This window comes from Symphalangus syndactylus, chromosome 16 (genome assembly GCF_028878055.3).
Source record: "Symphalangus syndactylus isolate Jambi chromosome 16, NHGRI_mSymSyn1-v2.1_pri, whole genome shotgun sequence".
NCBI lineage: Eukaryota > Metazoa > Chordata > Mammalia > Primates > Hylobatidae > Symphalangus > Symphalangus syndactylus.
The window spans coordinates 87,526,942-87,541,924 of record NC_072438.2 but is presented as its reverse complement, the minus strand read 5'-3'; positions in this window follow the sequence as shown (position 1 = coordinate 87,541,924).

Sequence of the window (14,983 nt, the reverse complement as noted above, 5' to 3'; positions counted from 1 at the left end):
ATTTGTTAGTTTTAACAATGAAATATTTAGAGTGCCAGGAAAGGAGAGAGAATGGAGCAGGCAATATTTGAAGTGATAATGGCTGAAAATTTGCGGATATACTCACTCTAATCTCCATGTGCCCTCTTCTCTGTCTACTATTAAAGCTACCTACCAAGTCTCCATTTGCAATTATATTTTTCATTTTTAAAAGTTTATTTGCTTTCTGCATAAGAATACAAGATCATTAGTTTCTTTTACTCTGTAGATATTTGCAAGCCTGGCTTTTAATTTTTACTCTGAAATATTGGTTATTGTTAATAATGGTGGTTCCTTATTCCTTTGAGAGTTAATTGTGGGAAGATTTTGAGGTCTAGAATGCTGGCAAATTCCTTCAGTTAAGATCTGAGTTTGCTGTTGCCAGGTGCTTGGGAGCCATCCCAGTCTGGACACTCTTTATACTGAATGCACTGCATGAATTTGCTGATGTGAATTTGGGCAAAAACTCAGTACAAAAATTAGCTTGTCATTACCATTTGTCTTTCTTCTTTATTTTTCTTTTCTTCTGCTTCGTTTATTGCCAAAGTAACTAAGCAATTTTCTTGCTGTCTCTAGTAATGGGCAGGTGTTACTTTTTCTTCCAGTTAATCCTTAAGCTGAAAGTAGAACCCTTTGGGGTCCCAGTTTTATGGAGGGGGAAGGCCTATTATTAGACCACCCACGTTGTCTCTGTTCTACATGTCCTAATTGGAACATGAAAATCCCCACTCCAGTTCCCACTTTGGCAAATGCCCTCAGGCCAAAAGGGCTAAAGCACATGGCTTCCTATTACAGCTTTCAGCTTTGCTTAGATTTTGGCCGCAGACAGTCTTATTATCTTGCAGTTCATCAATGCTTTTAAGAAGATGTGTTTTTTTGTTTGTTTTCACCAGAACTTTAAGTCATTTTTCATGGGAAAATCAAGCCTAATACCTCCCCACCATATTACTAGAAATGCTTCTCTCCCTGTGTGGCATAGTCAGGCCTTCTAAGTGCTTCTCAGGTCCTTTGGGCCTTGTTCCATGTGGATTTTACAAACATGAATTTAAGCCAATGGCCAGATATGGAATATAGACTAAAGATCCCCGAAGCCCATTAGTGATAACAGATGGGGCTTGCTTCCATCACTGCCCCAAAATGGAAAGAAAGAATTTTGGAAATAGAGGGAGTTCCTAGCAGAGTAACCAACATTATGTTGCCTTCTTTTACACACATGGCATATTTAGTCAGAAAACAGAATTTAAATGCCAGATGCATGGCCTTCAATAGTCTTTGGCTTTTGATTAGGGATTGAAAAAAGCCCCCAGCTGTGGCTATTTGTTTATTTGCTAGCATAGAGTTTCTAAATGATATTTAGGGCAACTGTTCCCTTGTGGTGGGAAGGTCCATTAAAAATACAGATGGCTGTTAGATGGGCTTTATTAAGTTTAAGCCTAGAAGCAGTTTTCAGTAGATAAAAAAATGAGATGATAATGTAAAATAGCATAAAGAAAATGAGATTTGCTTTAAAATATCAGTGTTCAGAGTATTTGAAGAAATATCCAGGCACAATTTTACCTTAATTTCCCCCTCCATTTTTCTCCAAATCTTGCATCTCACTCTGGAGTAAGTATTCATGATTTTGAGAAACGCTTATGTATGTTTTGCAGTCTTAAGAAATACACGGCAGTTCCCAAAGGTATAATTTCACAAGAAAAAAATACTACCCACAAAGTTAGGATTTACTAATAGATAAAAGGAATCCTATAATGACATTTGAGAAGAACTGTCAATTACCATGAACATAATTGTAGATGCTTAGGGCTAGGGACAGAAAGAACTAACACCAGCTCTCACTGCATAGTTTATTCTCTTCCAAGTGCCTGCCACATCCATTTTCCCCTTCTTAGCAAAATAATAATAATAATAATAATAATAATAATAATAATAATAATAATAAAATAACAAATAGGCTTTTTGCATCTAGATTTCTAAGAGATGGATCATAAAACCCTGTAGATTCAGCTACTACTGATGGGTCTGGGGATGATGTCTGGACGTAAGGAAGCTGAATGACTTAGGTTTTATCCTGCATAAGGAGCTCTGTATAATAGGGGCAGTCTGTTCTTGTTGGTGCTAACTTTAACAAACCAATTAGATATTCTTTTTTGGGACATTTAAATGTAATATAAGAAAGACCAAAATAGATAGTAGAATAAAACAGGGAGAGGAGGCTATCAGCAGAAAGCAGTGATGCAGTAGAAGCTGTGAGTTGTCAGAACCCATGAGGTAGGGCAGCAAGCAGAGAGGCAATTTTGAGTGGCCACAGAAAATGGGAAGGAGGAAGCTGAGAAGAAAGCTGTTGGATGACAGTGTTATCACTGGGATGCTAATCTTGCTGTAGCTTCAGGAACAGCATCCAGCTCTCCAGGAAGACTATTTGATTACTACATCTGTTTTTTATCTTGAAGTACTCATGTATCATTCCAAGAAACTCTCATTACTTTAAGACTGCAACATCAACTCTTACCTGAGCTTCCAGACTCCTGGCCTGACTTATAGATTTCAGACTTGCTAGCTCCATAATCCTGTCAGCCAGTCTTTTAAAGTATACCAGTATATGCCCCCCACCCTATATACTATTGGTTTTGTTTCTCTGGAGAGTCCTGATTAATACAACAACTATTGAGTGTCCAGTTGGAGTTTCAACACACACACACACATGCACACAGACACACACACACACACAAACGAGAGAGACAGGAAAAAGGAGAGAGAGAAAAAACTTGTAGTTTGTTATGATGGCAAAGAACTCTAGTAACTTGGTATATTTAGCACTTTCTTTTGTGAAAAATCAGACTTCCGATGGAAAGGCATTCTCAGGGTCAGCTCACTTACTGGGGCTTCTCTAACTCAGATTTCAGTTTGCATTCAAAGCAGCAACTCTAGTGCTCCTGTCTGTGGTGAGCAGCAGAATATTTCAGAACACTCTGGTCTTGGGAAAAAAGACCTTGTGGCATCTTTAAGGCCGAAAGGATCATCGGTCGGAGTCAGCATTAAATGCACGTTCGGGAGGTCTTAAAAGTCATTGCTCTTCATGTTGTTTACTCTGACCTTTGTTTTCATTTTTCTTTTTCTCCAATCTTCACTTTTGCCATTTTGTCCTCTCCAAGTGGAGAAAGATTGTGAAAGCATTTGGTGTGCACCATTGGGCCTTTTTATTCATTTCAAAGAGTGCTCTACTATGGTTACCTGGATGTCAGATCCAGTCAATGGAGTTTAGGAGGTGCATAAAAAACACATCTGTAGGAAAGACACACAGTGATACTGGGTTAGGCATGAGGGATGTAAACATGTGGACTCATCCATTCCTTGAAAGTTGAAGAGCTTTAGGGAAGACAAACCAAAGAACAGAACATTTCAATACACGACATGATGAGCATGGTGGGTAGGTAACCCTTATGGGACACCCAAACTCATCCCTGGGAGGGAATGAGCTGAAGTCAATAAGGCTTCCAGAAGAGGAGTCACACTTGAGTTGATGGAAGCATAAGAGTTCACAGGCTAAGTTATGCTGGTTCACTTTAGGTCACAGGGCAATTTAAAGCCACTGAAAACTTGTTCTGACTACAATTTAGCAAGATTTATTCTATCCTCATATTTAACAACTGTATCATAATAGTAAATTGTGTGGTTGGAACATTGAACACTTTGCTTCCAACTCATTATGTTAGTCATGAAACTTCCCAAATAGATCTAACATATTAGGTAGATTTATTTAACATCTTTATTTTAGGGAAGCCTAAGCTGTATAGACAGTTTCATTTATCCTGATATCAAATATCATTGAAAGGTTAAACTTGGTGTTCAGTGACATTGTGCAGCCAAAACTTCCAAAGCTAAAGTGGAAAATAATGGTTGTGGCATCCTTTCCAAGAAATCTCTATGACACCTAATCTCAAAATTTTAGAGGACTCAGCTGTTTTAAACTGGAGCTCTAAATATTTCAACTGGACAAAGTGTCTTGGGACTTGTATTCCTCTAGCAGGCAAGAACTGGAAGGAAGGAAAGAGCAAGAAAGGGAAATAGAAAAAGAGAGAGGAAGGAAGAGAAGGAGGGAGGAAGGGAGACAGGAGGCAGGAAAAGGGAGAGTACAGGTGAAAGAAAGAAAGAAAGAAAGAGAGAGAGAGAAAGTGGTTGATCATTAAAAGAGTTCCCATCTCCATTACTGATGAAAAGTAATTAAAAGAGATACCCTTAGAGGAGAGAAGTGGAGCACATGGTGGGTTAGAAGGCCTTACCAGTCATCCACTCTATGGGAACACAAAATTCAACAACTATCTACACAAAAAAAGCATCTTCATAAGAACCAAAAATCAGGCAAGCACTCACAGTAGCTGGTTTTACTTCATATCACTGAAAGAAGCACTGAAGGGACTGGGAATGATAGTCTTGAATCACTGATACCACTCTTCCTCATTCCCGTACAGCAGGAGAAAGATAATCTGTGCTTTTGAGAGAGGGAGAGAACAGTGATTGTGAGGCTTTGCACTGAACTCAGTGCTGCCCTGTTACAGCAGAAAGCAAAACTGGGCTGAACTCAGTGGATGCCCACACATGGAGGGAGTATTCTGAGCAACCCTAGCCAGAGGGGAATCACGCATCCCGGTGGTTCTGGCAAGCCTCACCACTGCAGGATAAAGTGCTCTGGGGCTCTAAATAAACTTAAAAGGCACTCTAGGCCACAAGGGCTACCAGTCCTAGTGCTGAGCTGGGTTCAGAGCTAGCAGGTTTGGGGAGAATGAGACTTACTGACACACCAGCCAGAGCAGCTAAGGAAGTGCTGGTACCACCCTTCCCCCAACCCAAGACAACATAGCTCACAGCTCCAAAAAAAGACCCCTTCCTTCCATTTGAGGAGGGGAGAGGAAAGAGTAAAGAGGACTTTTGTCTTACATCTTGGATATCAGCTCAGCCATAGTAGGATAGGGCAGAGGTCAGAGTCGTTAGGCCCCTATTCCAGGTCCTAGTTCCTGGACCAACATTTCTAGACACATCCTGGGCCAGAAGGGAACCCATGGCCTTGAAGGAAGACCCAGTCTTGGCAGGATCCATCACCTGCTGACTGAAGAGCACTTGGGCTCTGAATAACCAGTGGTAATTACCAGGTAGTACATGGTTGGCCTTGAATGAGGCTCAGAGATGTGCTGTTTTCAGGTTCCAGCTTGACCACAGGGGGGTAGAGCACTAGGCAGGCTTTTAGGGTCCCCAATCCCAGGCCTTGGATACTGAATGGCATTTCTGGACCTTCCCTAGGTCCAAAGGAGAGCCCACTGTACTGAAGGATATGTCTCAGGCCTGGCAGCATTCACCACGAGCTGATCAAAGAGCCCTTGTGCCTTAAATGCATATCAGCAGTAGCCTGGCAGTACTCCTGGTAGGCCTGTGGTGGAGGTAGCCATAGAGTGAGGCTCCTCTTCCTGTGGAAATGGGAGGGAACGGTGGGAAGAACTGTATCTCATGGTTTGAGGGCCAGCTCAGCCACAGTAGGCTAGAATGCCAGGTACACTTCTAGGGTTTTGACTCCATTCTGTAGCTCCAAGACATCTCTGGACCTACCTAGGGCCTGGGGGAACTCACCACTCTGTAGGGAAGGACATAAGCCTGGCTGGCTTTGCCACCTGTTGATTGTAGAGTGCTAGGACATTGATTGAACATATGCAGTAATCAGGTAGTGGGGTAGTGGTTATAGCAGGCCTCGGGTGAGACCCAGTGCTATGCTGGCTTCAGCTATGATGCAGCACAGTCTCAGTGGTGGACGCAAGGTTATTGTGCCACCCCATCCCAAGCTCAAAGAGGCTCGGTACAGACTGACCCCATTTCTTTGGGAGAAAGCTAGGGAAAGGAACTTTCTTTGTTCTTTTCCCAGTCTCTGAAAAGAATCAGCCTCTGCCTGGAAATACAGATGATTACTCTGAATCTTATGCAAGACCACCAAGGTGGTACTTCTACAAGTCTGCAAGAACCACAGCATTACTGGGTGTGGGATACCCCCTAATGCAGAGAAAACTTATATCACAACACCCAATTCCTTTCAAATACCTGAAAAGCCTTCCCAAGAAAGATGAGTACAAACAAGTCCAGACTGTGAAGACTACAATAAATACCCCTCTTCAATGCCCAGACACTGATAAACATCAAACATCATTGCCATCCAGAAAAAACATGATCTCACAAAACAAACTAAATAAGGCACCAGGGACCAATCCTGGAGAAACAGAGATATGTGAAATTTCAGACAGAGAATTCAAAATAACTGTGTTAAGGAAACTCAAAGAAATTCAAGATAACACAGGGAAGGAATTCAGAATTCTACCTGATAAATTTAACAGATTGAAATAATTAAAAAGAATCAACCAGAAATTCTGGAGTTGAAAAATGCAATTGAAATACTGAAGAATGCATCAGAATATCCTACTTGCAGAACTGATCAAACAGAAGAATTAGTGAGCTTGAAGATAAGCTATTCAAACATACACAGTCAGAGGAGATAAAGGAAAAAAAATCAATGAAGCATGCCTACAGGATTTAGAAAATAGCTTCTGAAGGGCAAATCTAAGAGGCACTGGCCTTAAAGAGAAGGTAGAGAAAGAAATAGGGATAGAAAGCTTATTCAAAGGGATAATAATAGACAACTTCCAAAACTTAGAAAAGGTATTAATTTCCAAGTGTGAAAAGGTATACAACACCAAGCCAATTTAACACAAAGAAGACAACCTCCCAGGCATTTAATAATCAAACTCCCAAAGGTCAAGGATAAAGAAAGGATCCTAAAAGCAGCAAAAGAGAAGAAACAATGTATAATGAAGCTCCAACATTTCTGGCAGTGACTTTTCAGTGGAGCCTTATAGGCCAAGAGAGGCTGACATGACATATTTAAAGAGCTGAAGGAAAAAACTTTTACCCTGGAATAATATAGCCAGTGAAAATATCCTTTGAACAACAAGAAGAAATAAAGACTTTCCCAGACAAACAAAAGCTGAGGGATAACATCAACACCAGACCTGTGCTACAAGAAATGCTAAAGTGAGTACTTCAGTCAGAAAAAAAGAACATGAATAAGCAATAAGACATCATCCATAGGTAAAAAACTCACTGGCAATAGTAGGTATACGGAAAAACACAGAATATTATAACACTATAACTGTGATGCATAAAATACTTTTATTTTAAGTAGAAAAACTAAATAATGAACCAATAAAAAATAGTAACTACAACAACTTTTCAAGACACAGAAAGTCCAAGAAGACATAAATAGAAACAACAAAAGGTTAAAAAGCAGACGTATGAAGTAAAGTGTGGAATTTTTATTAGTTTTATTTTTTCTTGTTAGTTTGCTTATGGAAGCAGTGTTAAGTTGTTATCAGCTTAAAATAATGGGTTATAAGATAGTATTTGAAAGCCTCATGGTAACCTTAAATCAAAAAACATACAACAGGTACACACACAAAAAGAAGCAAGAAATTAAATCATACCACTAGAGAAAATCACCTTTTCTAAAAGGAAAATAGGAAGGAAGAAATAAAGGAAGAGAAGACCACAAAACAACCAGAAAACAAATAACAAAATGGCAGAAGTAAATACTAACTTATCAAGAATAACATTCAATGTAAATGGACTAAACTCTCCAATCGAAAGACGTAGATTGGCTGAATGGATGAAAAAGAAAGAAGACCCAGTGACCTGTTGCTTACAAGAAACACACTTCACCTAAAAGACACACATAGACGGACAATAAAGGGATGGAAAAGGATATTCTATGCCAATGGAAAGCAAAAAACAGCTGGATCAGCTATACTTACATCAGACAGAATAGATTTCAAGACAAAAACTATTAAGAAGGGACAAAGAATGTCACTATAGAATAATAAGAGCACCCTAATATGAAGAAAATATTATTAGACCTAATGAGAGTGATAGACTCCAAACAATAATAGCTGGAGATTTCACCACCCCACTTTCAGCATTGGACAGATTTTCCAGATAGAAAATCAACAAATATTGAACTTAATGTGCACTACAGACCAAATGGGCCCAACAGATATTTCTAGAACATTTCATTCAATGGATGTAGAATATGCATTCTCCTCAGCACGTGGACCATTCTCGAGGATAAACCATATGTTATGTCAAAAAACCAATCTTAAAACATTCAAAAAATTTGAGGTAATGTCAAGCATCTTCTCTGACCACAATGGAATAAAACTAGAAATCAATAACAAGAGAAATTGTGAAAACTATACAAACATATGTCAATGAAGAACTAAGAAAGTGAGAGCAAACCAAATCCAAAATTAGTAGAAGAAAATAAATGATAAAGATTAGAACAGAGATAAATGAAATTGAAATGAAGAAAACAATGCAAAGATCAATGAAACAAAAAGTTTTTTTTTTGAAAAGATAAACAAAATTGGCAAACCTTTTGTCAGACTAAGGAAAAAAAGAGAGAAGACCTAAATAAATGTAATCAGAGATGAAAAAAAGACATGACAACTGATGCTGCAGAAATTCAAAGCATCATTAGTTGCTACTATGAGCAACTATATGTCAATAAATTGGAAAATCTAGAAGAAATGGATACCCTAGACACAACCTACCAAGATTTAACCATGAAAAAATTCAAAACCTAAACAGATCAATAACAAGTAGCAAGATTGAAGCTGTAATAAAAAGTCTTTTAGCAAAGAAAAGCCCAAGGAAAAGTCCAGTATTTGATGGCTTCACTGCTGAATACTACCAATAATTTAAAGAAAAACTAATGTCAATTTTACTCAAACTATTCCAAAAAATAACAGGAAGCAGGAATACTTTCAAACTCATTCTCCAAAGACAATATTACCCTGATACCAAAACCAGACAAAGACACATCAAGAAAGAAAACTACAGACTAATATCACTGATGAATATTGATGCAAAAAACCTCAACAAAATACAAACGACCCAAATTTGACAACACATTAAAAAGGTCATCATCACCAAGTGGGATTTATCCCTGGTATGGAAGGATGGTCCCACATATGCAAATCAACCAATGTAACACATCATACCAACAGAATGAAGGAGAAAATTTATATGCATATTTCAATTAATGCTGAAAAAGAATGATAAAATTTAACCTCCCTTCATGATAAAAACCCTAAAAAAACTGAATATAAAAGGAATATACCTCAACACAATCAAAGCTATATATGGCAGACCCATCGCTAGTATCATACTAAATTGGAAAATGCTGAAAGCCTTTTCTCTAATATTTGGAACATGCAAGGGTGCCTACTTTCACCACTGTTATTCAACATAGTACTGGGAGTCCTAGTTAGAGCAGCCAGATAAGAGAAAGAAATAAAGTGCATCCAAATTGGAAAAGAAGAAGTCAAATTATCCTTGTTTTCAATGATACAATCTTATATTTGCAAAAACCTTAAGATTCCACCAAAAACTATTAGAACTGATAAACAAATTTAGTAAAGTTTCGCATACAAAATCAACATACAAAGATCAGTAGCATTTCTATATGACAACAGTAAACAATCTGAAAAAGCAATCAAGATAGTAACCACATTTACAATAGCTGAAAACAAAATAAAATACTTAGAAATTAACTTGACCAAAGAAGTGAAAGAGCTTTATAATGAAAACTAGAAAACATTGATGCAAGAAATCAAAGAAAATACAAAAACATGGAAAGATATTCCATGTTTATGGATTGAAAGAATCAATATTGTTAAAATGTCCATACTACGCAAAGCGATCTACAGATTCAATGCAATCTTTATCAAAATACCAATGGGAGGCTGAGGCAGGCGGATCATCTGAGGTCAGGGGTTCAAGAGCAGCCTGGCCAATATGGTGAAACCCTGTCTCTACTAAAAATACAAAAAATTAGCCGGGCGTGGTGGTGGGTACCTGTAATCCCAGCTACTGGGGAGGCTGAAGCAGGAGAATCACTTGAACCAGGAAGGTGGAGGTTGCAGTGAGCCGATAGTGCACCATTGCACTCCAGCCTGGGCAACAAGAGCAAACCTCTGTCTCAAAAAAATCCAAAAAACAAAAAAGACTAACAAGGCACATTTCTTGCCAATCATGACCCATGGTCATAGGATGTTTACAGTTGAGGAAACAGCCTAAGATACCTACAAAAACACACCCCTACGAAAGCAAAAAGTCCAGATGTCCCAATACCTGTAACAATATATGCTTTCAAGATAATTGTAGTTGTGCTTTGATGTATTCAAACAGTAGAATGCCAAGGATCATTTTCTTTAAATCAATAGAATAATAAATTTTGACATGCTGTCAGCCCACGTGCATGTAGGGACAGCTTAGTTTAGTCTTTATGAGAAAAACTTAAAACGGTGCACTCCTCCTTTTGCTTTCTGAAGACACCCTACTTTGTAATGGAGTAGCTTTCAGTAAACTATCTCTTCTCATGGCACTTTGTAACTTGCCTTAAATTCCTTCCTGCATGACATCCAAGAAACCTCTCTTGAGGCCTGGATTGAGACTTCTTTTTTTTTTTTTCAGTAATGAAACCAGAGTTAGAAATGAAGTTGGTGAGAAGTGGTCAGATTTCATATATGTTTTGAAGGTAGAACCAAAAAGATTTGCTAATGGATTTGAGGTGTGAGAAGACAGGAGTCAAGGATGATTCAAAGGTTTTTGGCCTGAGCAACTGGAGTTAATATTTACTAAAAATAAGGAATATTCCAGGAAAGGCAAAGGGTTTGATTTGGAAATTTGTTTTTAAGTCTGAGATGTCCAGTAGATATTAAAATGGAGATGTCGACCACAGAACCAGCTATATGTATTTGGAAGACAGGGAGAAGTATAGCTGGGAAATAAAGCTTCAAGTTAGTGTATAGATGACATTTAAAAGCACGATACTCAAAGATCTCTCAGGTGCCAAATACATAAAGAAAATAAAAGTGAGCCAGGATTGAACTCTGTGAGATAGACAGGACAGGTATTGCATATTACAAACAAGAAAACAGATAGAAAATTTAAAGAACTTGCTCAAAGGAGAGCAATTAGGAAGATGCCAGGATTTCAAATTAGTTATTTGGCTTCTAATTTCTTTTTCATTTTTTTTTTTTTTGAGACAGAGTCTCGCTCTGTCGCCCAGCCTTGAGTGCAGTGGCGCGATCTCGGCTCACTGCAAGCTCCCCCTCCCGGGTTCACGCCATTCTCCTGCCTCAGCCTCTCCGAGTAGCTGGGACTACAGGCGCCCGCCACCACGCCCGGCTAATTTTTTTTTGTATTTTTAGTAGAGACGGGGTTTCACCGTGGTCTCGATCTCCTGACCTCGTGATCCGCCCTCCTCGGCCTCCCAAAGTGCTGGGATTACAAGCGTGAGCCACTGCGCCCGGCCGTCTTTTTTGTTTTTAATAATGCAGTGTCTTTTCCATAAACCTTTCTGTAATAGGAAAAGTTTGATCAGTACAAATGGATTCTAACCTGTTCTCTTTCTTACTGTTCCTGATTAAAAGATGTAATAACTAAAACTAAATTGAAATTTTAGTTATTTTATGGACACATGATTTTTTTCTCTGACCTAGTATAATAGCCTAAATTGTCACATTTATCCATAAGTTTAACATCAGAAATGAGTTTGCACTTGAGACAATTTAAGTAAGCTTCATCAGTTCCAAACCTAATTCTAGATTTCATTAAAATGAAGTTATGCTTTGAAAATCTTATCTGATGGTATCTTATTGATGTTCTTCTCATTCCCATTTTGGAAATGGATAACTTATTGTTGGTTTATTGTATATTGTCTTATGCAGCTGTGATTCTAAAACAGTTTTGGGTAGGTTCTCTATGAAGTTTTGTTGAATCAAATACATTTCACATTCCTGCTTAGTAGAGTAATTGTGTAATTTAAAAGTTGTACAACACCACAGCATGATTAAATTAACAGCAACAACAAAAACACCTTTCTTCCAAAAAGGAAGAAATAAACTCCAAAAGCATAACTCCTAGAACATTAGAATGGAAAGAGACTTTATAAATCACTGATTTTAACTGCTTCAGTTTAGAGCTAAGCAGAGCTTTACACTGGAGGAAACTGAGGCCTAGAGGAGTTGGTATAGGCCAGCTGGGACTGGAATTCCAGCCTGCTGATGTCCAGTGCTGGGGCTCCATCCCCATATGAGAGAATGAAGAAAAGAGGAAGGTAAATTAATGCACTTGGCTGGTACCCTCAAACATTTCATTTTAGTATAGATTTAGAGGAGAACAGAAAATCAGGAAAGAAATGAAAAAGGCAAATTTTCTGCAGTGTTTGGGACTAAAAGTGTTTTAAGGAGCACCATAGCCAAAGCATAGGAAGCAAACCCTATCTTCATCATTCACTTACTAGGACATCTCCATTCCTTATGCCTCCATTTCCTCTTCTGTAAGATGGAGATAAAGATAACTGGGCTGTTTTGAGGACTGTATGTAATGAGACCCACAAAACATTTAAATAATGCTTGGCACACAGTAAGAGCTTAATTAATGCTAGTTATTATTAGTAGTCTTTTCACATAACAGAGAACCTAGGCTGATGCCCTAGCTCTTCCACTAGTCCTGTAATTTCAGATGCATAAATGAATGTTTCTGAGCTTCCGTTTCCTGCTGTACAATGGCATCATAGTACTTTGCCTGCTGATCTTATGGTGATGTCAGGCATGAGGACAAAAATGACAATGGTAAGGACAAGGGTCCTGAAAAAGAGAATATCATTTTAATAATTCTTATTTCCATGCCCTGTCTGTAGTATTCTTTTTGTAAATACCTTGTCTGAATACATTTTTAGTCATAGTGTTGACATGATTATTACTATATTAGTTGGAAGAATTAAGAGAGCAGCCTGTTTTGATATTGAAGGAAAAGATACAGGATGCTATTAAAGACCAAATATTAGAAGTTTAAAGAATATAATCTAATAAATTATTTTATATCAAATGAGACCTTCCTAAAGTAATTAGCAAAAAGTACTCATTAGTCTATTTTTCCTTGCACAGTGACAAGTCTAATCAGCTTGCTTTTTAAAGCAGTTGGATGGGATTTATAAAATGTTAAAATTACTGAAAGAGTATGGTAATTGTGAAACTTTTCCATATGAATACATTTTGGAATATGAAAATGGGACAGGAAATAATTTTTATTAACCAGAGGATAATTAAGAATCAGGAGCCATGATGCTTGTTTATGAATTCCATTTGAATTTTCTCTAAGCACTTTCTTCATTTATGCTTCATTTATTTCATCTTTTAAGGTACTGTTGATTTTTACCTCTTCTTCTCATGACACTGAATTATGAGGTTTGCATTATAATAGCTCCCCTGAGTTAGTAATAGAATATTAACTATTTTGAGATTGTTACCCTTGTGAAAATACTATTTTAATTGAACAAAGGAAACATGATTAAAATTACAAAACACAGAGTGGTGGAGTATGGCATACTTTTATATATTTATAGTCTTACTTTTTTTTTGAGACGGAGTCTCGCTGTCGCCCAGGCTGGAGTGCAGTGGCACGATCTCGGCTCACTGCAGGCTCCGCCCCCCGGGGTTCATGCCATTCTCCTGCCTCAGCCTCCCGAGTAGCTGGGACTACAGGCGCCCGCCACCTCGCTCGGCTAATTTGTTTTGTATTTTTAGTAGAGATGGGGTTTCACTGTATTAGCCAGGATGGTCTCGATCTCCTGACCTAGTCTTACTTTTTAGTGACATACTCATTACATTTTTATGTGTAATTTTCTTCACAGTTTTAAAAATTAATCACTTTATAAATCAGGTTACTGGTGCCTAATGAAAAATTTCACATAAAAGTTTGAGTTAAGAGGAGTAAATACTAGTTTTTTCTGTCACGTCAAAAATCAGACATATCAGATTTCCATACTGATTTCCAGTGAACTATCTCCTCCTAAAAGGAGGCCCGTAATGAATGAGGGATAAAGCAGGCTGCTTGGTAGGTTGTTCCCAAGGCAAAACTGTGATATAAGTAGGTCTTGGCATCTGCCTGTTTTTATTTCTGGGCTTGTTTCCCATTTTCTTGGTCTCTGCCTCAATTCTCCTTTGGCAGGTAGGAACTTCTTTCCTCTCAGCCTGTCCTCCCTCTCAGTTTTATCAGAACATGGACTAAAGAAGGGCTTTGATTTCAGTCCATTTTACTCTGTGTGAATTGAAGCCAGTGAATTATTTCTCCCATGGTTACTTACATTTGAAGTCTTAGCAACAAATATTGAAGAAAATACTTTCTTCTTTGTAATCTACATTTACATCCTTACTAGGTAAAGAAAGCATATTTTTAAGCACAAAATCAAGTCTCCCTTAGTGTCTCCATGATCATGCATTTAATGCTTAAGATGGGTAACGATGACCAGGATCATAGTGAACACTCCTATTCAAAATGCTGGCGGGATAAAAAGAGGAGATACGTGAAGAATTTTGCCTTTGAGAAACAGAGGCATATTTGAGAAATCTTTGGTATTTTCTGAGAAATCAGCATATTTAGTTCTGATTGAAACTCTCAAGCTAACTTTCAGATCTTGTTCTCTTGAATTTTATCTTTTTTTTAAAGATGATAAGCAAAAATTTTTATTTTATTTATTACTTTGTAAACTTTTATTTTCAGTTCAGGGGTACATGTGCAGGTTTGTTATATCGGTAAACTTGTGTCTTGGGGGTTTGTTGTACAGATGATTTTGTAACCCAGGCACTAAAATACAAGAGAACCAAGATCTGTATCCTCTTTAGTTGCTTATTTTATTGAATATGTGATTAAGTTTTACTTATATGCTCACTCTTCTCAGAGACAAAGAATGGTGAGTTAGAGTTATATAATATTTAAATAAGAAACATTTAAGAAGAATGACCATGTAAATATGGACCATTTGTTTCTGACGTACAGCTGTCATCTCATGAGCTAGACTGTCTCTGATAGG